The sequence below is a fragment of the Rhinopithecus bieti genome, unplaced genomic scaffold (genome assembly GCF_001698545.2).
Source record: "Rhinopithecus bieti isolate Rb0 unplaced genomic scaffold, ASM169854v2 scaffold_11964, whole genome shotgun sequence".
NCBI lineage: Eukaryota > Metazoa > Chordata > Mammalia > Primates > Cercopithecidae > Rhinopithecus > Rhinopithecus bieti.
Window position 1 is genome coordinate 3358609 of NW_016807677.1, and position 25426 is coordinate 3384034.

A 25426-nucleotide genomic window follows, 5' to 3' on the forward strand; every position below is an offset into this window, starting at 1 on the left:
AGCAGCTCTTCACCCAAAAGTTACTCTTTTCCTGTCTAAACCCATGGAAGACGATAAAACCCCTTCTGCAACAGCTGGGAAAGACATTCACAGACATCCACAGACATTCTGTAGAGTGATTTTATTGCAGAAGGCATTCATAGAACAGGTTTACATTGGAAGGGAATTGTACCTCGTGAAATTCCTGCATTTGCATGAATATGTGTGATAGCAAATAGCCGAAATAGCTAAAGTAGAAGAAACACAGGGAGACATCTGTATACTCTAGAGTGAACAGTTGGAGGCAGACTACGGTTCTGCAGTTGGCCTATCAGCTCTACTGCAAGAAAGTGACGGGTCCAAATTATACTGGCAGGAGCTGCAGAAGGAGACTTGTGGTCAACGCCGATCCAGCAGGACAGCAAGAGGGTTCAAAGAATATCAGACCAAACTGGCTAAGGGGACAGGACCCAACCAGGGTTCTACAGATCTCCTAGATGCAGCAGTTAACTATAAATAAACCATATTGTTCATTCCAGGGAGTCAGGTAAGTCTTGAACTAATCCATCTTGTTGCTCTCCCTGTAGAGTTTAGAGTCAAGAATCCACTCAAGTATTAACAAGCAGATGGGTATGATCTCAGAGACAGAAGGTCAAGGAGGCAGCACCCTCAGAGATGGTGCCTGTCCTTTCCTTCTCTTCCTTTCCTGCTCTCATCTCTAACCTCCTTTCTTTTCTTTTCTTTTTTTCCTCATTTTTTCTCCTTTTCTTGGCCTTCTTCTGACTCTTCTGGCTATAAAATGAAACAAAGTTTGCATTTTATTATTTACTACAGAGAATTGTATGTTTCCTTGTTTGGGTTTAGAAAATGCACTAGTGGAATAGCTTTATTTATTTATACATTTAAATAGACTAAATTAACTGGATTTTATGTTTTATGTGCCTACCCACACTGCCTTTGCCCTAAAAGATGGCACTTTCAATGCCAAAATGGCATCCACCTAGGTCTGTTACTAACATAGCATTTGCAAAGGCTGTTTACAGAGAGATAGTGTTGTAGTTGCCTTCTGAGCTTGCCTAGTAATCCCAGCCCTTCAGAGGGTAACACAAAACCTCTTATCTAACACAATGGACTGGGGACAGAGCCAGGACACAAAGACAGACAGTCATGTAGTGATTTGACTGTGTCCACTGATTCTGGGGATATCTCTGTTTGAAGGTCACATAATTCCTACCTGCTTACCTCTTAAATCATCTGCTTCTGTCTGCAGGTGGTGACAGAGACTCCAGAAAACTAAAATAGTCATCTTTCAAGGTTAACAAGGAGCTGCTTAGAAGCCTCAGCATGACTGCCAATAGCCAATTCACAGGGAGCTGTCGCTGCTCCCCCGAGGAAGGGTTTCGGTTAATGAAGAGATGGGGCTGGGGTGGCTGCCTATGGAGAAGAGCCAGCTGTTTGGCTTCCTATGTTGGAGCCCTACGCTGAAGGCAAAGGGAGTGGGCTGCTGCCATTCCCCCAAGCAGAACAGACCGAAATGGTCCCTGTGAGATGTATGCAACCAGGGAAAACTTGCTACAGTCTGGGGCTCATTCAGTGAAATCCATTGTCCTCTCCCCACGAGAGGGGTTCTCAATTAAATTTCTCCTGAGGTCCTTTTTCTCCCATAGTGATCTATTTCTTGCAAGGTTTTTTTAATCTCTCAGATACTGCAAGGTTGACTCAAATAAATACTATAATTCTAGTTTAGGGTCCGATTTATGCAATGCCCTTTACTGAACATAATACTCAGTTTTCTTATTTGTAAAATGAGGGAGTAAGCAAATACAAAAGAGCAGCACAATAACTCAGTCCTACAAAAATACTGTCAGGAATTTTTTTTCATGAGAGTTAATAGACTAATGAAAAATAAAAGGGTTTTACTCCAGATTCTCCCATAGCCTTTCCTCCTTCAAGATGAGTGCAAGAAGCAGAGAAGAGATCACTACCTGGGGCAGGTGACATAATGCTAATCAATAGCGGAGAGAGAACAGAACTTTGCAACTCGTTTTACTTCTACCTTGTCTACTGAGAAGACTAATCTTCAATCTTGGAAGAACAGAACAAACTCAGGAATAGACAAGCTCATGATGGGTGGAGAGATAATAAAAGAATACCTGTAAATGAGCTCAAGTCTTAAAACCTAGACAAATTGCATCCCAGAAAGGCAAAACCGTGGAACTACAATCTGTAATCTTGGAGAAATAGTGAAAAAGACGAGGTATCCAGTCACTGGAGATATGCACATTTGTCCCCATTTTTGAAGAGAGGTAAAAGTTGCATTCTGGAGACTGTGACTTGGTAAGTATCATATCAACCCTCCACAAAATTCTAGATTGCACTATTAGGTGGGTGCAGTGGTGCACACCTATAGTCCCAGCTACTTGGGAGGCTGAGGACAGGAATATCACTTGAGCCCAAGAGTTTGAGTCCAGCCTGGGCAACATAGCAAGACCCTATCTCTTAAAAAAGAAAACAGCCAGGTACAGTGACGCACACCTGTAATCTCAGTACTTTAGGAGGCCAAGATGGGAACTCCTCTCCAACTCAAGAGCTCAGGAGTTCAAGACCAGCCTAGGCGCATGGAGAAACCTCATCTTTACAAAAATATCAAAAAGAGTTAGCCAGGCATGGTGGTACGCATCTGTAGTCCCAGCTACTTGGAAGGTTGAAGTGGGAAGATCCTTGAACCTGGGAGTTTGAGGCTGCAGTGAGTCAAGATCACACCATTGTACTCCAGCCCATGTGGCAGAATGAGACCCTGCCAAAAAAAAAAAAAGAAAATCAAAGATTGCTGCATTAAAGAGATGGTTGCAGACATTTAGTAAAGAAAACAGGAATCATCAGAAGCTGACCTGGGTTCATTAACACAAAGTCATTATAGGAATAGTTTTTTTTTTTTTTTTGAGACGGAGTCTTGCTCTGTCGCCCGGGCTGGAGTGCAGTGGCCGGATCTCAGCTCACTGCAAGCTCTGCCTCCCGGGTTTACGCCATTCTCCTGCCTCAGCCTCCGCAGTAGCTGGGACTACAGGCACCCGCCACCTCGCCCAGCTAGATTTTGTATTTTTTTTAGTAGAGACGGGGTTTCACCGTGTTAGCCAGGATGGTCTCGATCTCCTGACCTCGTGATCCGCCCGTCTCGGCCTCCCAAAGTGCTGGGATTACAGGCTTGAGCCACCGCGCCCGGCCAGGAATAGTTCTAATATAAGGTCAAGTTGGGAGAAAAAAACAGCAGGATATTTTTGAATCCTGGGAGTCTGTGTTTATTTACTTATTTATTTATTTATAAGCCTCGACTAGAATACAAACTCCATAAGAGCAGGAATTTGAGGGAGGAGTGTTTTTTGTTTACTTTTGCACCTAGAACTATACCTGACGCATGGAAGACACTCAGTAAGTAGGAGGTTGCAGTGAGCTGAGATGGTCCCACTGCACTCCAGCCTGGGTGACAGTGAGACTCTGTCTCAAAAAAACAAAGAAGGAGACATAGCAAAAGTTAACTGTGACTATCTCTAGGTGGTTTGATACTGGGCAGTTTTAATTTTCTTCATAATAATTAATATTAAAAATGCCTATATTTTCCACATTTTCTATTAATGAGCATAGGTTACTTTTATAATCACAAAACTAAAATAACCTTTGACTTACTCATGACAAAGCCTAATTTTCTTCTTTTTGGAAGTATTACCAGACTGGTAGACTAAGGGAATGCGGATTTCCATGAGGGATTTCCTAAAAACTGTCATGTTATCCTTTGACCCAGATGGAGGGCCATGAGTCCAGTTAAGGGTTATGGCTCAGCTAGGTGAATTCATTGAATGACTGCACAGCAGTTCTGTCATGCATCGATAACAGTGGGGATACGTCCTGAGAAATGGGTTATTAGGTGATTATGTCATTATGTGAACATCATAGAGTCAACTTACACAACCCTGGGTTATATAGCCTACTACATACCTAGGTTATAGGGTTTAGCCTATTTCTCCTAAGCTACAAACCTGTACGGCATGTTACTATACTGAATACTGTGGGCAATTGTAACACATTGATAAGTATTTGTATACGTAAATATAACTAAACATAGAAAAGGCACAATAAATATATGAGATTATAGTCTCATGGGACCACTGTCACACATGCGGTCCATGGTGACCAAAACATTGCTGCACCGCTCATGACTGCAGTGTAGGTGAAAGGATCAATGCCAATTACAAGGAAGATTTCTAATGTTGCGATACAGAGATCTGTCTCATTCACCACGTTCTTCGGAGGCTTGGATGAAGATAAAGAAGGCCTGCCCACTTACATTGTAGGCAACACATAGCAGGGAAACCTAGCTGATACGTTGGTGGGCAGGATTCAGATAAAAAAGGTCTCAACCTCTGTAACTCCTTTAACTTTATTGGCTCAGAACCAATAAAGTTAAACTTGATAGACCTTATATTCCACTTCCAAAAAGTCAATAGCCCAAGTAGTGAAAGAGAAAGACCTACGTAAGGATTGTTGTGTGAAAAAAGACCCAATCATTTTAGCCAGCCTACAGCTCCTGAGAAGTCAACAGAGCGATGTGGCTGCTTAAAGAGCTAACGCAACCTTGGATCACATTACTAGAGCTCTCATATCTGGAATTACGGTTGATTCCAGATTTATCATTCTATGACAGCATTATCCAAAGTGCCTTTTGGAATATTTCATGTTAAGTGGATGGTCAAATATATTTAGGAATTGTATTATAGTGAGCTTCTCTTATGGAGATACACAGTATATATTAGCAAACTAAATATTCTGAGAAGTCCTGCAATAAAGAAATCTGTTTGTTTGAACTCAGGTCTTCCTAAATCATTTTACCAGGAAATGTTTTTTGTTTTTTTGTTTTGCTTTGCTTTGCTTTTGTATAACATCCATTGACACTCAGCACATTTGGGGAAATGCCGATGTATCATAAGCTACCCTAGGCGTGAATATATCACTCTATCTTTGTGCTCTTCAGCAAATAGCACAGTGCAGGGCACAGGACAGGTCCTCAGCACGTGCTTGTTGAATGAATGAATATGAATGTACCAGAATACTTCAGTATTGTAAAGTCTCCACATCCCATCATGTAGAAGGAGCACAGGCAGCTGGAACATATCCAAAGGAGAGCCAACAGAATGGAGGGTTTGGAACGTTGATTATCTAAGAGAGGCTTTGCTTGGAAATGGAGAAGACATTGGTCAGAACAAAGGCCTGGTTAGCCTGGGGTTCTTGGGGGTGGGATGGGCTTGACTGAGCCTGGCTGGAGTTTGGAAATGAGACATACTCTCCAGGAAACAAGAGGACATCACAAGCTACTAGCAAATTCCCAAGGCCAAGCATGGGTAGAAGAATACAGTTAGGAGTCCCAGGGTCTTGGAGCACCCTGCTGGGTGACAGACCCCTGAGAGACCACCTATTCCAGCGATTCCCTATCCTGTCTCCACACATTAACCTCTGCCTAGTTTTTCAAAATACCATTATCGGGACTTCTTCCTGGACCACATAGATCATAATCTCTGGTGCTATTGCCCTGGTAATGTCAGGGCTGGGACCAGGGCGAAGCGAGCCTGGCTCCTAGGGGAGCTAATGTAAGGAGACAGTCACTCTCAGGGCCCTGCCAGTGCAGGGTTGGCACCAGAGAGAGATGCACTTTACATTTTGCATGGTAGGCGCCTTTCACTTCTCATCCCAGTTCCAGCTCTGGACACTGGCACTCTGTAAAGTTGCCCCCAGGTAATTCTTAGATGGGGCTAGTTTTTAAATCCACCAATGCATTAAAAGTCATTCCATTTGCTGGCTAGAAAACAAGGAATCCAAGGCCATGCAGGAAGTTCATGTCAAAGACAGGACCAGAAAGGACCAGTGGAGTCTGGTGGCAGGCAAGGGGCCAAGGAGAAGGCAGGCAGAAGAACTTGGCATCAACTGCTGGGGACTCACCTACAGGGACAGAGGTTTGGCTCTACTCCTAGGGAGGCCTTGTGAGGTAAGACAGGGCCCCAGTCCAAGGTAATGGATCCCAGGCAGGGAGACAAAATGGAAATCTGGGAGTTAGAGAATAAATACAGTCATAGGGGCTAGACTACATGACTTGGTCCTCATGACCAGATGTGGCCTAGTGATGGGGTTGGAAGTATTGGCCAGGGGTGCCTGCAATTCAGGGCCCTCAATGTTCCGTCCCATGGTCCCAGAGACTGTGCAGAGCTGAGCCAGCAGGACAGGGCTCCACAGCGTGGTAGGAAACATGAGCGGTTCTCCCTCTTGGGGAGGCTCAATGGCCATCTTCCAACATTCAAATGGAAATCATATAGAAAAAGAATCAGAGTTACTTGAAAGGGTTTCAAAAAACAGAACTCACAGCAAAAAGAGAAATGACTGGCAGAGTGTTCAGTAGTCCCATGGATATGTTTTTTCTTCAACAGTGTTTGGACAGAACAGACCCGGGGACTCCCTCTCTTCTAGCCTCCGAGCATCCTCCAATCTCCTCTTCACTTGCAAACTCCAGGATCATCTTCTCGGCTATCTCCTGCTTCTGGGATCAGCCCACACAGTTGTTGTGGTTAGCTCCTTCTTGCCAACCAATGAGGAGCTCCAAGATTCATTAGAATTATTCCACTGATGTGGAGGCAGCCACCAACCTCCTGGTCAATTTGCATTGGTGAGCCTCCTCCACCCACTCTCGCTAGGCCACTTCTCGCTAGGTTTCCATCATGATGATGGGGCTCTGGAAGCTGTGGGCCCCTTCTATGAATTGGCCAAGGAGAAGTGCAGGGCTCTGAGCATCTCTTGAAGATACAAAACGAGTGTGGCAGCAGTGCTCTATTCCAGGACATCCATAAGTCACCTTAAGATGAGTGGGGTAAAACGCTGGATGCCATGGGAGCCGCCATGGCCTTGGAGAAGAAGCTGAACCAGGCTCTTTTAGATCTTCATGCCCTGGGTTCTGCCCACACAGACCTCCATATTTTGACTTCCTGGAAAGCTACTTCCTCAATGAGGAAGTGAAACTCATCAAGAAGGTGGACAACCACCTGACCAACTTTGATAGGCTGGCTGGCCCGCAGGCCAGGCTGGGCAAATTCCTCTTCCGAAGGCTCACCCTCAAGCATGACTAGGAGCCTACTGAGCCCAACAACTTCTGAAGGATCCCCCTCAAAGTGTCAGGGCTTCTGCTTGAGCCTCTCCCTCCAGCCTCTAGGCATCTTTTTAACCACCTTGGAGCTTCTTCTCAAGCCTTGGACCAAGTGGAAACAAAACTTTTGCAGTAAAAGAGAAAGAGAGAGAGGACAACTTTGCCCCAACATTAGGTGTTTCTACTAGCTGGCAATTTCCAAAACTGGAATAAGGCAATGCTTGTAACCTGTCCAGATGTGTAAGGAGGTTTGAAGACAGTCTCCACTGGAGAAGTGACCACTTTCTATTATATAAAATTTTTTTGTGACCAGGTTCCATACTGCTGCCCAGGTTGAGTGCAGTGGCACCATCATGGCTCACTGCAGCCTCGACCTCCCAGGCTCAAGTGATCCTCCTACCTCAGCCTTCCAAGTAGCTGGGACCACAGATGAGTGCCACCATGGCTGGCTAATTTTTATCTTTGTAGAGACAGGGTCTTGTTATATTGCCCAGGCTAGTCTCGAACTCCTGGACTTAAGGGATCCTCCTGTGTTGGCTACCCAAAATGCTGGGATTTATAGGTGTGAGTCACTGCACCCAGCCTCCACTTCGTATTAAACGACTGCTGTTGTCTTTCAACTCAAAGATCCTGAATTCCTTGTCTTTTTTGTTTTCTTACCTCAAGGAGCTCTGCTCTGGTTCTCCAAAATGCTCTATCCGGGTATTCAAGATGGTAAGGAAGACCACAGGGGCATTTGCATATAATTAGATTATGAAAGACTGAGGTTTGAATAAACTGTGCAGACTATTTACAGACAATTTTCAGGTCAAAATTACATCACGGCTCCCCTTACAGTCATCATCCTTTGATTTCTCTCTTCTGTTTCTCCTCCTGCACCTATTTACATTGACCCAGATCAAATCTAATCAAATCAGCTAGCATTTGTGGAGGGCTTACTGTGAGCCAGGCACTGCGCTAGATGCAGATGCTTGCCTCGGAAGCCCATGCAGAGAAGGTTAGGCTCAAAGAGTCAGGGTTGGGGAACATAAGGAACACCAGGGCCTGGGATGAATTCTCCAAGGCCACAAATGCTCACTCCCCATTCAAGCAGGCCCAGTGTAGAGAATAAAGATATCAAATTCCCTGGATGCACTCCCTACAACTGTCGCTTCAATGCTCACATCAAAAGCCAAGACTGGGCAGGATCCTGGGAATTCCAGGATGTGTGCACATGGCTTCCACGACAGTACAAAAGGGAAAGTTCTCAGGCCAAGGAAGACAGCTGTTGGTTCCTGTGTAGACAGGGTGGGTCATGCTGAGCCGGGAGGAGAGACACAGATAAGCCCTGCCTGCCTCAGGGCCCTTGTCCGTGCTGTTCCTTTGACACTGAAGGGCTCTTCATGTCCCCCCTGCCTCCTCATCCCAGCCCCCCAGAGTCCCTTCTTCTTGCGTTTAAAGGACAGCTTAAAACTCCCTTCCTTCAGAAAGCATTCCCAGATCCACCAGAGGAAGTCGGGCACCTTTCCATAGCATCTTCAGGCTTTCCTGTGTAACATTTTTCATAACCATAACCAATAACTGTTTGTGCAATTGCTTTCTCTCTAGACTACAAGTTCCTTAGGATCAGGGAACTTGAATGAATAAATGAATGAATGCCATAAGTCATAAAAAGAAGAAAAAGGTAACTGGAAGCAGGAGAAGCAGAAACTAAGGCACCAAAGATAGAGGTTTGGCTGGAGCAAACAGAAAACCAGACGGGCAAAGCCAAGGGTCAGGTACAGACCAGGTACAGAAGCAGCAAGGTCAAGACTGTGAAGACAAGGCTTGCAAATGCGGGATTTCAACAGCGTCCCCTTGAGGTGAGGTGTGGGGCTCCTTTCCTGGGCATGGGGCAAGCTTTAGAGAGGAGGACTCCCACTTGAGCTCCCCTGGTTTCCAGCACAAACAAGATAACCTTCCTATGGCAGAATGAACCACCCAATATAAATGAGGCTGTACACGGGTTTATGGGACATCTGTCCTCAGACCACAGGGACCTGAGATCCCTACTTAGCAAGGTTGCCATATCTCACTTACAGCTGCCCTGATCGTCTGTTGGGTTTGTTTTTTTTTTTTTTGTTATTGTTTGTTTGTTGTTTTTTGTTTTTGTTTGTTTGTTTGTTTGTATTAGCTTCGTTCCTCCTCCCTCACCCCCCAGGCTCCCCCCAACCCCCTGCCTGCAGCTATAGCTAAGGGAACTCCATTAGCTTCTATCTCCATTACCTGGTCATCTGATTATCGGATACCCTGGGTTTTCTTGATTATTCAGTTGAGACCTCTGGGGGAACTTAAAAGATGGAAGAAGGATGGTGTGTCCCAAGTTGAAGGCAGAGTCCTATCTTAGAACACAGCTGGGTGTGGTCTGATTAATTGCATTATGCCAGGAAAGACAGCAGGTGTTCTGAGATCAGGAATTAGACATCTACTCAGGTGTGGCAAGCCCCACAGGGAGAGCATAGCCATCAATCCAGGGGCCACATGAGAGTTGGGACCAGATATTAGCTCTGGGGCTTCAGCAGGAAATATTAGGGGTCACCAGCTAGGTAGATGGGCAGAGATGCACACAAGAAATAAGTCAAATACAGGCAACACACAGAAGTCCCAGCAGGCAGGAAGACACCTTTGGGGATGTCTGTTTATAGGAAGCAAGCTAAAAGGACAAGATATAATCCCCGAGGAGACTGGAGGCCACGGCAGGACACTTGTCTGAGGAATGAATGTCCTCAGATTCTGAGGATCTGAGTAGAAGGAAAATAACCAAGGAAGGACTTGGGGACAAAGGCATATGTCAGACGATTCACTTGTCAGAACGAGGCACAAGATTAGGGAAAAGAAGCAAGCCGCTAGGGTGACAAGACCAAATCAACACAGTTGGACTGCAGCAGCTTAAATTCTTCCTGCCTGAAGTCAGAATTGATCCTAGAGCCTGGGGCAGAGCTGAGCCTGCAGATCTGGCAGCCAAGTAGATTCAGCTCAGGGAGAAGAGAGGCGCAAAGCCTGGGAACCAGGTAAAGCCTGACAGATGGAACACAAATGATGCCCAGTTCTGCTCCAGCTGTTTTTGATAGCTTGACTTCTTGCTCATAGGTTCAGGAAGGATGAAGAATGGGCTGACATGGCCTTGGAGAGCAGCTGCTTCTTGCGAGGAGTGGGGGAGAGGAGGTGTGTGGTTGCAGATTTGCAGAGCACTCTGGGTGTCTTGAGGGGGCATGGGTATCTTAATCAACTGAGAGGAGAACCTTAATTCAAATGAAGAAGAGGGGCTTCAGTCCTCCATTCATAACAACAATATGGCCCCTCCAAGAAGACTGGGAAAGCATGTCCTGCTGTATGAAATCACTTTATATGTGGTTTTTTTTTTTTACTCTGTGTATTTGCTTAGTTTCTCTCTTCCTCATGAGAAAAAGAGCAAGGGCTTTTTCTATCTTGTTCACCTCTGTATCCTCAATGTTTGTAATAGTTGGAACCCAATAAGTATTGGCTGAGTAAATGAATGCATACATGCATGAAGGAATCAATGAAGTGACGCATGGTTCTGCAGTTATCATGCAGGCTACTTCTCAGGACTCATGAAAGAAAACCTTGTTCCACGTTGCCTGGGAGATGCCTGGACCCCAATCACCCTCATAGGTCCAGGAGTGCTGGTCTCTACAACAAACCCATCTACTGACTCTTTAACTGAGGGGAGTAAAGCCCAAACCAAGGTTAGGCTCCCATGTCCACATGTCTTCAGACTGTGTCCTCCCTGGCAAGTTTGAGTTGGGACAGTCCATGTGTGTTTGTGAGAATCTGAAGCAGCTGAGGAGAGAGGCCCTGACCAACTGGGAAGGACTGGCAATTCATGGATATCCACGTCCAGGCGACGTGCAGGATGTGCTGGCATTCGGGATCCTGGGTGAGGAACCCAGGAACGATTCAAGAACAATCCACGCAGCTCTGGCAGGGGAAGTCACCACTTTAAGTGAAATGTTCCAAGAAAAGCAAAAAGTAACAAGAGCAAAACAGAAAATCAGGGTTAGTGATGGAAATTCATTGATTTCTCTCATGGGTGTAAATTACAAATGGGTTGGAAAGACAGTAGGTAGTAGTAATGGAAGCTGTTATAGGGGAACACAGCTCTGGCAGAGCTTCACCTGTTGGCTGAGTACCTACTGTGGTCCAGCACTGTATCGGGTGCTAAAGATATTATCATGAACAAGGGAGACTCAGTGTTTGGAGAGTACAGACACTAAAAGGGCAAACACTAAGATAAGAACTTTAATAGTTCCGTGGACACACAAAGCAGGAGCACTTATCTCAACCTGACAGAGTGAAGCGAGGGCAAGGAAGGCTTCCTAGAAGAAATGGCATCCAGGTTGAGAGCTAAATAAGCAAAGAGGGAAGGGAGAGAATTCAAAAGCGGGGGAAGTAATAATGTGCCCCACAACCTAGAGCTAAAAGAAAGCATGGAGCATTTAGGAAACTACAGGGACTTCAGCCTGGTTGGGGTGTGAAAGAGAGAGTGGTGAGAAGTGAACGGTGAGTGGAGCCTTGATCACGAAGAATCTCATAAATCAGCTCAAGAAATTTAGATTTCTCATTTTGTCAATGTTGGGATGGGAATGAGGGAAGGTGGGAAGCAGTAATTGAAGAGTTTTAAGAAGGGGAGTATGTTCTGGAATAATCTCTATTTCCCCATTGATTCCTTTTGTGTGTGTGTGTGTGTGTGTGTGTTTGCACGCGTGTGAGCGAGTCTTGTTCTGTTGCCTAGGCTGGAGTGCTGGAGTGCAGTGGTGCGATCTTGGCTCACTGCAATCTCCACCTCCCAGATTCAAGTGATTCTCCTGCCTCAGTCTCCCAAGTAGCTGGGATTACAGGTGCCCACCACAACTGGCTAATTTTTGTATTTTTATAGAGACAGGGTTTCACCATGTTGGCCAGGCTGGTCTTGAACTCCTGACCTAAGGTGATCCACCTGTCGTGGTCCTCCCAAGGTGCTGGGATTACAGGCGTGAGCCACCGCACCCAACCCCAACCCCATGGATTCTTCCCACAGGATCTTTCTGTTTCACCGAGATGTTCCTAAATCCTCCTCGGGACACTGTGTCCCACTGTCCACATTCCCTGGCACAGTGTCTGACACATAATGGATTCTCAGCGCACAGATGTTGCCCCTTGCATGAGGATCATGGTATGATTTAACCGGCCTAAAGGACACGTTGGCTGCTCTCCTCTCCTCATGTTGGAGCGATAGGGAGAGAAGGAGCCCAAACATATGGGGCAACCAGAGGGAAGCAGTGAAGCCAGAAAGTGGTCCCAGCCTGCAGCAGAGAGTGTGATATACTCGACAGAGCCATGTTTTTCTCCTAGGCAGACAGGTAGATGCCATCTCCCAGCCTCCCTGAGAGTAAGTGTCACCAGGTGACTGAGTTCCGAACAATGAAATGGTGGCAAAAGAGATGTACTCCTCTTATAGGTCTGGCCCATGAAATCTCTCCTGCTGGGTGCGGTGGCCCATGCCTGTAATCCCAGAACTTTGGGAGGCCAAGGTGGGCAGATCACAAAGTCAGGAGTTTGAGACCAGCCTGACCAACATGGTGAAACCCCGTCTCTACTAAAAATACAAAAATTAGCCAGATGTGGTGTCATGTGCTTGTAATCCCAGGTAATCGGGAGGCTGAGGCAGGAGAATTGCTTGAACCCAGGAGGCAGAGGTTGCAGTGAGCTGAGATTGTGCCACCGCACTCCAGCCCAGGTGACAGAGCAAGACTTCGTCTCTGAAAAAAAAAAAAACTTCTCTCGTGTAATCCCAGATCTCCTTTCTCCTCTTCCAGTTGAATGAAGAGGAGTCTGAGGGTCTGGAGAGGGGTAGACCACAAGATGGACAAGTCTTTTGTCCCTGAATGGCCACATGGAAAGCCATGAGACTAGGACCAGCTTCACTGAAATATAATGTGAGTGACTAATCGACTTCTGTTGCTGAGCCACTGACTGAGGTGTAGGGGTTTATCTGCTGTAGCGGATAGCCTTGTTTATTCTAACAGTTATAGCCGTCCCTCGATATACATGGGAGATTGGTTCCAGGACCCCTGGGTATACTCAAGGCCACACATGCTCAAGTCCACCAGTCAGCTCTGCAGAACTACCTGTAGGAAATCCCAGCTTTCTGTACATGCAGGTTTCACATCTCAGGAATAATCTTTGTATTGAAAAAAAAAAAAAAATCCACGTGTAATGGGCCACACAGTTAAAAACTGTGTAGTTCATGGGACAACTGCATGCAGCTTCCTTAGCCCCACCTTCAGCAAACTCATTCCAAAAGGCCCAGAAAAGAAACTTAACCTACGCCGAGCGAAGTCTCAGGTCCAGTGAGGGGAAGCAAGATAGCGCAGAAAATGCCTCTCTCTGAATGAAGGTCTCCTACTGGAAGAACACAGGTCCACCCATGGAGAGAGTCTCAAGACCTCTTTTGGAACATTTGGTATTGCTTGTTTTGATGCCCAGTTTATGGAATTAAAAATAAAACCTCTCACTGAAATATGCAACTGACTCAATCACTTAATTCTGTGTTCTCACTACACATAAAAGTTCATATCTTCACGTGGATATGAGCATGAAGTTGTTTAGTAAAAAGCACCTAGAAATGAAGTAACACAAGAAATAATATATAGTCAATGAGTTTTATATGGTGAAAAAAACTTTTCCAGTTATTACTAAGATGAGGAGTTATTCTCTTCTTACAAAAAAATAAGTCAGAGACTGAAAAATCCCTGGCAATGCCTCACAATGGCTCAGAGAACACACGAAGCAGAAAGACAGAGTAAAGCTAAGGTTTATAAAAAGATAATGTTGTTAGAATTATAGGTAATTTCATGGAAAATTCATAGAATGAATACCCAAATGGTTCAGTATTACATGGACGTGTGTAGTAGCTATTATAAACATCAGTAGCTACAGCTACAGAAATACAGTTAATGGAGATTCTGTACTTAGAGGGAAAACTTTAAGAAACTGCTGCCAAAGAGACTGAGAATATCTTTTTACAACTGGTATAAAAGGAAGCAACCATTCAAAAGTAGGTGGTCTGGCTAAACAGCAGGGGATATAGTGAAAGATACAGAACCAAGAAGATGAGAAAAGAATTCAAACAGAAACAGGAACTGCTTGGCTAAAATTTTTAAATTCTTAGTGAGAAAGAAACTGGAGCTAGAACCACATTAAATATAATAGCCTGCTTGGGGTGTGTCTACAGTTAATTCCATCAGATATCATTCAAGGCGGATACCTGAACCAATAGACCCTGGCTATAAATCACAGTCTAGTTGATTTTGTCCCAGAGCGGTGAGATCAAATCCGCAGTCCTCTAAATGAATGAAAACCCAACAAGGATTTATTCTGCAAGTGTGTGCATATATTTTATCATTTATTAGAGACCATCTCCAGACTATCAAGGTTCTTCCCCAACAAGTAACCCTCATGGAATTCCAGTTGTGCCTGATCAATAAATGTGAATCGTGCAGTGGGATTAATGGGTGTTATCTAGATTCAGGCAAAGCCACCTCTCCACCCTTGCTTCCCTCATCTTGCTCTCCATTCTTTCCCCAGCCAGCCCCATCTCTCAGACTCTCTTTCTCCTCTCCCCCTGCATCCTCTTCTTTATCACAAGCCCTTGGTTCTCTTTGTCTAGAGACTCCAGAAAGAAAGAACCTGGGCCACCAGGCTGTGTCTATCACCTGAGTATGTCCTCATCCACTTGGACTGATGGAGTGGGTGCACCTTTCTACCATGAAGGACCCTGACCTGCTGCAATAATCATTCATGATGGTCTCTCCTCCCTGGCAAGGTCTCTGTATCTGCTACGAGAATACTTCCTCATCAAAGGGCCCAATGTGAACCCCAGAGCCACTAGCTGTGCCCCCAGCCGCAGTGTGAGAGCTTGGCTGCTGTCCTAAGAGATAGAGAGAGCTGAGGGGATGGGAGAAAATAGCAGAGAGGAGTTTGGAGGGAGACAGTCAATGGGAAGTGTTCTTGCTATTCCTCCTCCCCTCAAGAAGGAGCAACCTGGGATGAGCTGATTGTCCAAGCTGAAAACAACCCTCTCTCTGGGCTGCGAATGCAGAGGAAGTCCCAGCCTTGCCTTCAGAAAGAGAATGATTTCTGTGCTGTATCTCAGGATTTCAAAGCATCCTTTCAACTAATTATTATGGAGATGTATATTAATCATGAGGCTACAACAGCTTCTTAATACTTGCTCTATTACCAGCTTGAAAAGCAACTCTGAAGGAAAAATCCAACTGTGTCTAAAGTGATTGGGGTAGGGAGTAGGGAGTGGTGATAGGGGCTGATATTATCCCTCAGAGCATTGGTAAACCAAAGCAAAAATCACAGGACCTATGTTTCTTATGAGCAGAAGCAGCAACCAGATCATTACTACCACCAATATAAAAACATGCACTGGTCCATTTTTCCACTTCCCCATCATTCCACTACCCTTCCAGGACCTCAAAGCTAGGTTCGCTAAGTGAAACAAGCTAGACACAAAAGGACAAATATGGCATGATTCCATTTATATAAGTTATCTAGAATATGCAAGTTTATAGAGACAGACAGTAGATTAGAGGTTACCAGGAGCTTGGGGGAAAGAGAGTAAGGGAGTTGTTGCTTGCTAGAGTTTCTGTTTGAGGTAATTAAAAAGTTTTGGAAATGGATAATGGCCATGGCTGTATAACATTGTGAATATAGTGAATGTCACAAAGAATACATATAAAATTGGTTACAATGGCAAATTTTATGTTATCTACATTGCACTATAATTTAAAAACTTGATAATAATGTAATGTACCAAAATCATTGAATTGTACACTTTAAATTAATAAATTGTATGGTGTGTGAATTATATATCAATAAAGCTATTAAAAACACCAAAAAACAAGTCTACTAACAATCCTCAGTCACAGGCACAAGTCTGTTCCAGCTTCTTTCTTTCTCATTTATTGAGAACGTTTCCTTGCCAGGTACTCTGCTAGGCACTGATGAAGAGAATAGACATGGCAGGAATTAAGTAGCTTAAATCTCCTTTCAAGCATCTGATAGTTTTAGCATCGAGTATGCCTGTAGGTTATTATCAAGGTTTACTGTCCTAATGCTGACCACAGAACTAGATAGCTCCAACTTTATTTCTGAGTCCAGGCTCCCTGGTAGTGCCTGATTCAGGTAGAGAGGTCTCTGTTTTAATCTCCTCCCCAAGTTCCTATTGCACCAGCCTGACCAATGTCTGTTGTCCTGGAAGTCTCTGCTTTTGTACTAATAAGTCCTTTTCTAACCACCCAAGGTCAATGGTTCCAACCTAAACTCCATCCCACTGCCTGGGGCCCTGAGAGCCTGCAAAGAGACCACACTGATATCCACCGCTCATCTGTCTGAACTTCTAAACACCCTCATTCCAATTTACTTTTACCATATTATTCTCCCTTCTGGCAGGTAAGTTTGCAACTTTCCCATGGATCCCCTGTTACCAACTTCATATCTGCACTACAACTGAAAAGACCATTATCCAGCCATACTTGCAAATATGTTGGCTTCCCTATCAAAAATTCCAGATAGGAGGTAGTACTGGTACTACCTCATCTCCCTTACCCTTGACACCTGAGTAATTAAGCATGGCCACAGAATCTCAAGATATCACAATTATAGTGAGTGCTATTTCTGAAACACAAACATGGTCCTTCCTAGCCCAGGAGATGATGTATAAAACACACAGATACTGGAGTGAAAGTTCTGTACTTTGTAATCACCCGGGGAGCATGCTAACCTGGCTGCACATTAGAATCACCAGGAAACCTTTTTAAAAATACTGATTCCTAGACCACAACCCCAGAGATTCTGACTTTAATGGTCTGGAGTGGGGTCCAGGTAGGGGAGAATTTTCAAAGTGCCCCAGATGACTCTAATGCATATCCAGGGTTAGGAGTAGCTGATCTAAGAGAAGGGGACCAGATGATGTAGAAATGTATTTGTTCATTCACTCAACAAGTAGTTATTGACCACCTACTATGCACCAGCCATAGAGTCTAAGATGCAGTGAGCTAGTCAGTAAAGTTTCAGGTTCTCAAGGAGTGTCCAGTGGTTGATGTAAAGCAGGCTCACTGTGCGCTGGTTACCAACTTGTCTGAGTCCGGTGAGACAGAAAACACTCATATGCAGCGAGTTATATGAAGTGGATTTATGACTTCCAGACAGGCAGCAAGGAACAACAAAAGCCTACGATTCATTGCCAGCTGGTCCCTCCAGGCTCAGGAAAGCTGCCATGGATGGATGGAGTCTCATCAGCACGTGCCCCACTTGCACGGCAGCTAAGAGATTCCGGAAAGCAGCCCACCCTGGGTTTTATTCCCAGGGGCTGCATGACATGCTGGGCTAAAGCACTGAAGGACATCCTGTTTCTAAGGGGGAACTGGAACAGGGCCCAGGCTGCTCTTGTCATTCCCTCCTTATCTCAGGATGTTGCAGTCCCAGAACATCCTACAGTTAGTCTTGAGAACTGCAAGGAAGAAAGGAGAAGAACTGGGTCAGTCTGAGGCCACCTGGAGAACTGTCCTGCCACTGGTGGAAAATGAAAAAGAAAACAAAAAAGTATAATTGTGTAGCTACAGATAAAGCAACTCTAAAATATACAAAGTGTATTTTTGTAATATGAACACAAGTTTCAGGGCTCCTGGATTTAGGTTTTGGGAATTTATGAGCAGATTACCGGCATTAGCGGAGTGACAGCGGGGAGCCCACTAGCCTTCAGAGCTAGGCATGGAGTAAGGAAGTAGTCCTTTAGAGAGAATCAGAAACTCTTTCTCTATCTCTTAATGAGCTTTAAGCCATTCAGAAAACCAGGGTGGTATTTGAAAACACAGCAGCTGTGATTCCACAGGGGAAAGAGCCAATGACAGAGCTCTCTTTAGAACAGGGCTTTAAAAGTGAAACAGGATAAACAGGTTTGATGGCAGCCTGTGGGAGGCAGAGGGGGCATTGAGCCTTCCACTACCTTCTTTCTACAATTGACTCCTATTCTCTCACTTCAAGCTGTTAAAAAGGAAACAATATGGAGGGGTAGTTTTCCCAACTCATCCTCCCTACCCTGGGCTCAGCAAAACTTTGATTAAGAATCCCGGGAGAACCGGGCTGACTTAAACCTTGCCAATTTATGCGTGAACCAGATCCTGTGAGTCTGTACTGGGATCTGCATACTCCATATTTCTGGAGAAAACAACAAAAACACAAAACACACAAAAAACAAAGCAAGATAGCCATTAGTTAGCTCACACTCAAACACAGGGCCAGTGTGTGGCACTGCTATTGCTGCTTTGTGAAAATCCCCTGCTCTCAGGTGGCTTACATTCTGGTAGGAGTATTTAATAATCAAGTGTTAAACAAATAAAACATATATAGATGCAGGGAAGTGGACAGAAAGCCAAGTAGGGTACCATTTTAGATGGTGTTTTCAAGGAAGTTCTTTCTAAGGAGGTAACATCTGAGAAGTGGTATGAATGAAGTGAAAGAATGAATTCGAAACTCCTAACAAACAGAAAGTCTATCACTAAGATACGGCTCTTTCTTTTACTGATTCAAAAAAAAAAAAAAAAAAAATCTCTCCTCTTCTAACCAGCTTTAACCAAATTCTCTTCCTAAAGAGCTTCCTTCAGTGGTTCTGGATTACAAGTCACCTGGACCTGGGATCTTGCTGTCTGCCCATCTCAACAATATGCCCCCTTCTGTAAATGTCTTCCTATAAACAAGCCCATGGTCCAAAATTTCTCCTACTGAGTTCAAGCTTCCTTATAAAGCTGCAATCCACCAAACTGAGGCCCTCCAGTGCCTCCAGCCAGTTCTTACTCATATTCACAGATGGAACTAGAAACCCCTTTCCAGGTGCTGTTTCATCCTATACCATATGTTAACTGAGGGAGGCTAGTTTCCCAGAGGCAATCACAGCCACCAAGTCATCAACCATGATGCTCCCTGCAAGCCTTGTTGGCTAAAACTGGGTGAGCAGAGGGAACTCCTCAGACAGCCTTCTTCTCCCAGAGTCCAGGCACACGAGGTCAAGGTCTCTTCTGTTCCCCAAGGAACAATTGTTGGGAAGTTCTTCTGTGTACTTGACTTTACTTTCTTTTGTTCTAATATCACTCTTTCTATTGCTCTTACTTGGGTTTCAGCCATGAGCTGGACAGCAAAGGGGCAGGCCTTGCTCAGCCAAAATTTACCTACAAACTTCTCTTGCTTATTCTGTAAGTGAAGAAGAGGCCCGAGTAAGTGGTAGAGCAGAAGACAAAGGTGGAGCGAAGCCTTAATAGCCATTCTTCCTGTGGTTATGGAGTTCAGAGCCGGTGGGCATGTCACAGCCAGAAGGATGATATAGACAAATTGGATAAAACTCAGGAAAGAGTAACACACCAAAAAAAAAAAAAAAAAAAAGATGATGAAGAGGCTGGAGGGATTGAATGATGAGGAAAGATTAAAAGAACTAAATATGGACAGACTGGCTAAACGCCGATTAAAAGCAGCGATCAGAACTATCTGCGGGTATCTGAGCACCAGCAGGGAAGAGGGGCCGCACTAGCAGGTGTAGGGTCAGGCAGGGGGGAAGTGAGGTGGACTGCGAATAAATGAAGGGAAAGTGTTAGTGGCAAACTGCTGGGTAGTAAAATAGCCTCTATAAAGGAAAAAGGTGGGAGGGAGTGTGGACCGGGAGATAGAGGGGTAGTGGGTATAGAAAAGGCAGACATTTAACATATGGACCTCCCTCTGAGACGTCTAAATATACTCAATGATGTTAGGCAAATTCTGGGATGGGGAGGTGGGGAGGTGGGGAGAAGGTGTGCTCCATGGAGGAGACCTGAGGTGTGTCACATGGGCCATGTCCTTATCTAACATCTAAGCTATAGCAGTGAGTCCTGCAGGCCTGAATCCAGGATGGTCAGAGACCAGGAAGGATAGGACCATCAATCGGAGCACTGGGACAACACAAAGATTACACCATGTGACTGTCCAGCTGATAGTGACCTCTGATGCCCCTTTTTATTTTAAAAGTAAAATCCTGAACCAGAAATATTTCCCCTTCTGCAGAGAAAGAGGCAGCTGGTCAGCTTGACAGGCGGAAACTGCAGCTTTCTTGTTAATGTGCAATCCTGAAACGGTGATATATGGCTGGTGATAGATCATGTTGGGTTTCCGGAGAGCAGGGAAGGCTAAAGCCGGAGCCTAATTCATGATGCATGAACGCATTGATCTTCTTGGCTCTGAAAATACAGTGTAATGAACCCCCGCTAACACATCATTTTTATTCCACTGCACCTCACTAATATCTAATGATTTCACCTTCTACTGTGATCAAACATAATTGTATGGGAGTTTCAACTTTGTTCTTTGATATGGGAACACCACTGCCCAGCACTGTTTTGCTCTTTACTATTGGTAGAGCAAGTCTGAAACTTACACATATGATGATTAAGATCCTACAGAACGATCTTACGAGCTTTTGAGCTCCTTGTGTTTACATGTTCATAATATGTGTTTATCTGTGTGTATGCAGGTAAATTCAAGAATATGTTATGTGCTTATGTTTAACCAAAAACTAACTGAAGGCAAGAAAGATATTCAGAAGCAGGTACATCTTCCCTGGGATGGTAATACTCTTTCCCACCAATTGGCCCTTGGGAAATGGCAATTACTTTGAATGCAGATTACCTTGCAAATGTTATTGTTTGCAGAATCTCATCTGCTGATTGAAATCACTGTAATAATTTGGTTTGAAGTCCATGAAGCTTCTGGAGCGCCTCTTGCCAGCCTGTCCTTGACAGCATCATATCCTATGTGCATCTCATGTTTCTTGGACAGAGTTTTTGATTACACTGATCCATTCTCCATTTTAAGAGAGCTTTTTGGAAAAAAAAAAACCTAATATTAATTTTATAACTCTAGCCATCTGGCCTGAAGTTAGTTTGTTTCTGATGAAGGAACATTTACAACCCTTCTGTGGATGAGTTGGGCTCTCCTTTGCCAGCGCTATGCTTGGAAGCAGGGCACCAGGGCTGAGTCCCAATTCTGACACTTGCTAACTGTGTGACCTTGGCCAAATCACTTAACCAGTCATCTCATCTGAATCTCAGTTTCCCCTAGATAAAGAGAAACTCTAATGCCTTTCTATGTCTGAATACAGGCAGTTGAACCAGATGATTTTTAATGTCTCTTGCAGCTCAAAGATTTATGATTCTGTGATACCTGAACACACTCTTTCACTCCTCTGCATCTCTAAAGTTCCTTTCTTCCTTATGTCTCTAGAGTTTGGGGTTCCTTAAACATCCCGATCCTCCTCACAATGAGAGTTGGATACACGAGCAAATCATAACCTCACAACTTGGATAAACAGAGAGAGCTGCACTTCTGGTGTCTTTTGTTTTGTTTTTAATCTTAGTCTTGATTTGAAACAACAACAACAACAAAAGAACGACAACACAAGAGTGAGTTAGGCAGAATGGTGGCCCAATTATTTAGATTCTTTAAATAATCTGTAGCAATATTAAGTTAATGCAAAACTTGGTTCTCAAGGTCATGCTCCTGCACGGCTTAATAGGTAAAACTTTGACCCCTACCCAGGCCTTTGATTTTGGCCTGCACTCCGTTCCACGGGGAGGTGGTGGAAGGTTATTACATAAAAAGCTGGTATTCCAAAGAAATACAGTCCAGAACTTGTGATGCAGGTCAGGGTACAGTATCTGACTGCAATCAATATGCACTTAAATGTTTGGATCATCTAAACCTCCACTTAGCACAAAGGATCTCCAGAGAGAACTTTCTTCAGAGCAGAGAAATTACTATTCCAGAGCTGTGAGTCTTCTTGGCCCATTTGTGTTTCAAGGGAGATGCTGGTGAAAGGGGCAAAGGAGGTCTCTTTGGGATGAATTGGCTGAACAGTAAATAGTCTAGGGGATAAAAAGCCTTGACTCTAATTCTGGCCACCACTGCCGAGAACAACTTGGCCCAATTCCTAATTATTCTCTCTCACTCTCTGCCTCTGCAATGGGGGTAATTATTGAAATATGTTAACAAGGTGTGTTGAGATCATTGGATAGAAGACAAATATCATTTATACTCACAGACTTGACAGAGATAGAAGAGAAAAAGCGTTAAAGTTCCAGGCACTCATTGTTCTAATGCTGAAACTTCGAAAGAATGGAAAACGTCATCTATTTACTTAATCTTTGGACTCCCAAACCTAAATTCCAGAATAGGGTTCACATTCCTTGTTTTAACCTTCAATGAGTCACAGTCCAAAACTAGATTAGAACTAGAATCTTTTTCTTGTTACTTTACTTTACCAATTCCTTGAGAGAGATAAGAAATGGAAAGTAGAAAGAAGTGGATAGACCCCAAGGAGCTCGGGATCATGAACTAAAATACAGGGGTGGGGATGCAGAGCTAGACATGGGGTTGAAGGAAAGGAGCAATACTGGCTCCTGGTTAGGGGAGGAACAACAACAACAAAAAAACTAATCCATAGATAGATGGATGTGTATTGTAATTATTATAATGCTTATAGATGTCAATTTTTATATAGGTATTATAATGCTTATATATGTCAATTCATGTTTTCTTTCTTTTTTCTTTCTCTTTCATTTCTTTCTCCCTTCCTTCTTCTCTCTTTCTCTCTCTCTGTCTTTCTTTCTTTCTTTCTTACAGTCTAGCTCTGTTTCCCAGGCTGGAATACAGTGGCATGATCTCGGCTCACTGCAAACTCCACTTCCTGGGCTCTAGCCATCTTCCCACCTCAGCCTCCTGAGTAGCTGGGACTACAGGTGCGCACCACCATGCCCAGCTAAGTTTTGTATTTTTTTGTAGAGACAGGGTTTCGCCATGTTGCCCAGGCTGGTTTCAAACTTATGTACTCAAGCTATCCACCCTCTTTGGCCTCCCAAAGTGCTGGGATTACAGACATGAGCCACCATGCCCAGCCTCATACATTTCCTTAAAGCAGGCCTAAATGATGAGGAAAAGATCTTTGGTTGGGAATGAAACTTAATTATAGGCAATATCCCAGTTTAGAACAATGTTAGTGATGGGTGATTTTGAAAGAGTAGCAGTAAATAAAAAGGACAGACTAGAGACAAAGTCTTAAATTGTAAGAGAAGAGTTGGGTAAGACATAGGCAGAGATTATTGGTCTTGTTCAGAGATTGAATACCAGAACAAGCAACTGAAAGAGCTAGAAAATCTCCTACAAAAAATGTGGAAGTGAGATACCCTTTCCTGTGTGATTTGTATATGCTACTCCGTAGAGCCTTAATACTTTGCCAGATAACCTGGTGAGGTTCCTTGCAGGTCTAGAGTAAATAAAGGTGAATCTTGGCTTTGCATACAGATCAGTGAATTCTTTTGGTAGGTGCCTCTTGTTCCATCCATTCGTCATTTGGAGTTTTAGGACACTTTCCCTCCACGAAAGTATTAAATGTATTTTTTACAAAAAAAAAGAAAAAAAAAAAAGAAACTTAAATGTTAATGCAAACAACTTGGGGTGGAAGAAAGATGTCAAATAGCTGAGCAATGCTCTGAAGGCACGATGTCTCTGCTGAAGGATTTGACCCCAGTAATCTAATTTGCTTTAAATTTGAAATGATCCTTCATTCTCTTATTATAAGGCTTCATGTCGTTGGCTCATAAAGATTACAATTTCTTTTCTTCCAATTGTAATAAATCCAATTCAAGCACCCTCTTGACTTGAAATTCGTCACAACAACACACAGAGGGCAATGCTCCCCTGATGTGCCTCTTGGGGAGGGCATTCGAGTCTCGTCTGCTGGAGAGAGATGATGCAAGACTATAAAGTGAGGCTCTCTCCCTTCCCCTTTCTCCCCCCAACTTCAATATAATCTGCGAAAAGAATACTGTGTCTAAATTATAGCTGATTCCTCATTATCCAGCAGTAAAAAGGTTAGGCGAGCCAGAAAGCCAGACTGACTGCAGTTTCACATTTTATCTTTCCGCCTGGGAACAGTTCAGTTTCTCAAATCCATTTGAAAACACTTCAGCTCATTCCATCCAATCTAGGGATTTTAACCTTTCTCTTCCTTTATTTTCTGTTCTTTTTCTTTTTTAACTGGCAGCTTAGAATTATAACTGACCAGCCTACATCCTGCATATCTGTCTATCTGTCTATTGATTAGTCATGGGTCTAGTGTCTTACAACAGAACTTGACTTTTGGATAACATTTGGTATTGATTCAAAGCTAAATTGGATAGATCTTTGAAGGACTTGGTTGTACTATTGAGGGGCTTTTGAGTGATAAATCATCATAATAATTACAGCACTTGGTATGAACTTAGTAATCATAAGGCCTCTGGCACCCAAAGATGTCTTTTTGCCAACCAGTAACTATCTTGATATGAATGGGAAACTTGAGCTTCAAACTACCACAATTTGTTACTTTAATATGAGCTGAAGGAGGAGCCTGAAGATGGAGAGCAAAGGACGAAGAATGAATATGAGTGCTCTAGAGATAGTAACCCCAACCCAGTTAGCACAGGTAAGTCTACAGGTGTAATCTCTATTAACAAAAACGACACATCCCATCACTTCTGTGTGATAAACATCATTACCAGGGCTGGGCACGGTGGCTCACGCCTGTAATCCCAGCACTTTGGAAGCCCGAGGCAGATGGATCACCTGAGGTCAGGAGTTTGAGACCAGCCTGGCCAATACGGTGAAACCCTGTCTCTACTAAACATACAAAACATTTAGCTGGGTGTGGTGGCACCCATGTGTAATCTCAGCTACTCAGGAGGCTGAAACACAAGAATAGCTTGAACCTGGGAGGCAGAGCTTGCAGTAAGCCAAGATCATACCCTTGCACTCCAGCCTGACAACAGAGTGAGACTTGGTCTAAAAAAATAAAAATAAAAAAAAAAATAAAAAAAAATCATTACTCGACATAGAAATACATGGGCAGTAGAAGGTGTATGCCAAGATTGTAGGCAAAAAGGGTTATGACTAAAACAGTATTAAATAGTAGTCAAAATATAAAATGGTAACTAAAATAACTAAAGAAGGCATCAGGAAACTTAAACTGTCTTGTCTCCCTGGGAAAAACAGAAGGAAGGGGAAGAGCCAGATTAATGTTGTGGGAGGATTGGCAGAAGAGAAGAGAAGGGAAGGGAAAGGAAGGGAAGGGAAGGGAAGGGAAGGGAAGGGAAGGGAGGGGAGGGGAGGGGAGGGAAAGGAAAG

At 44.0% G+C, this 25426-nt stretch overlaps 1 pseudogene; it reads left to right on the forward strand.

Annotated features, from left to right (window-relative positions):
• The first annotated feature begins 5851 nt into the window (after positions 1-5851).
• On the forward strand, positions 5852-7142 carry LOC108536348 (ferritin light chain pseudogene; annotated as a pseudogene).
• Positions 7143-25426: the final 18284 nt, after the last annotated feature.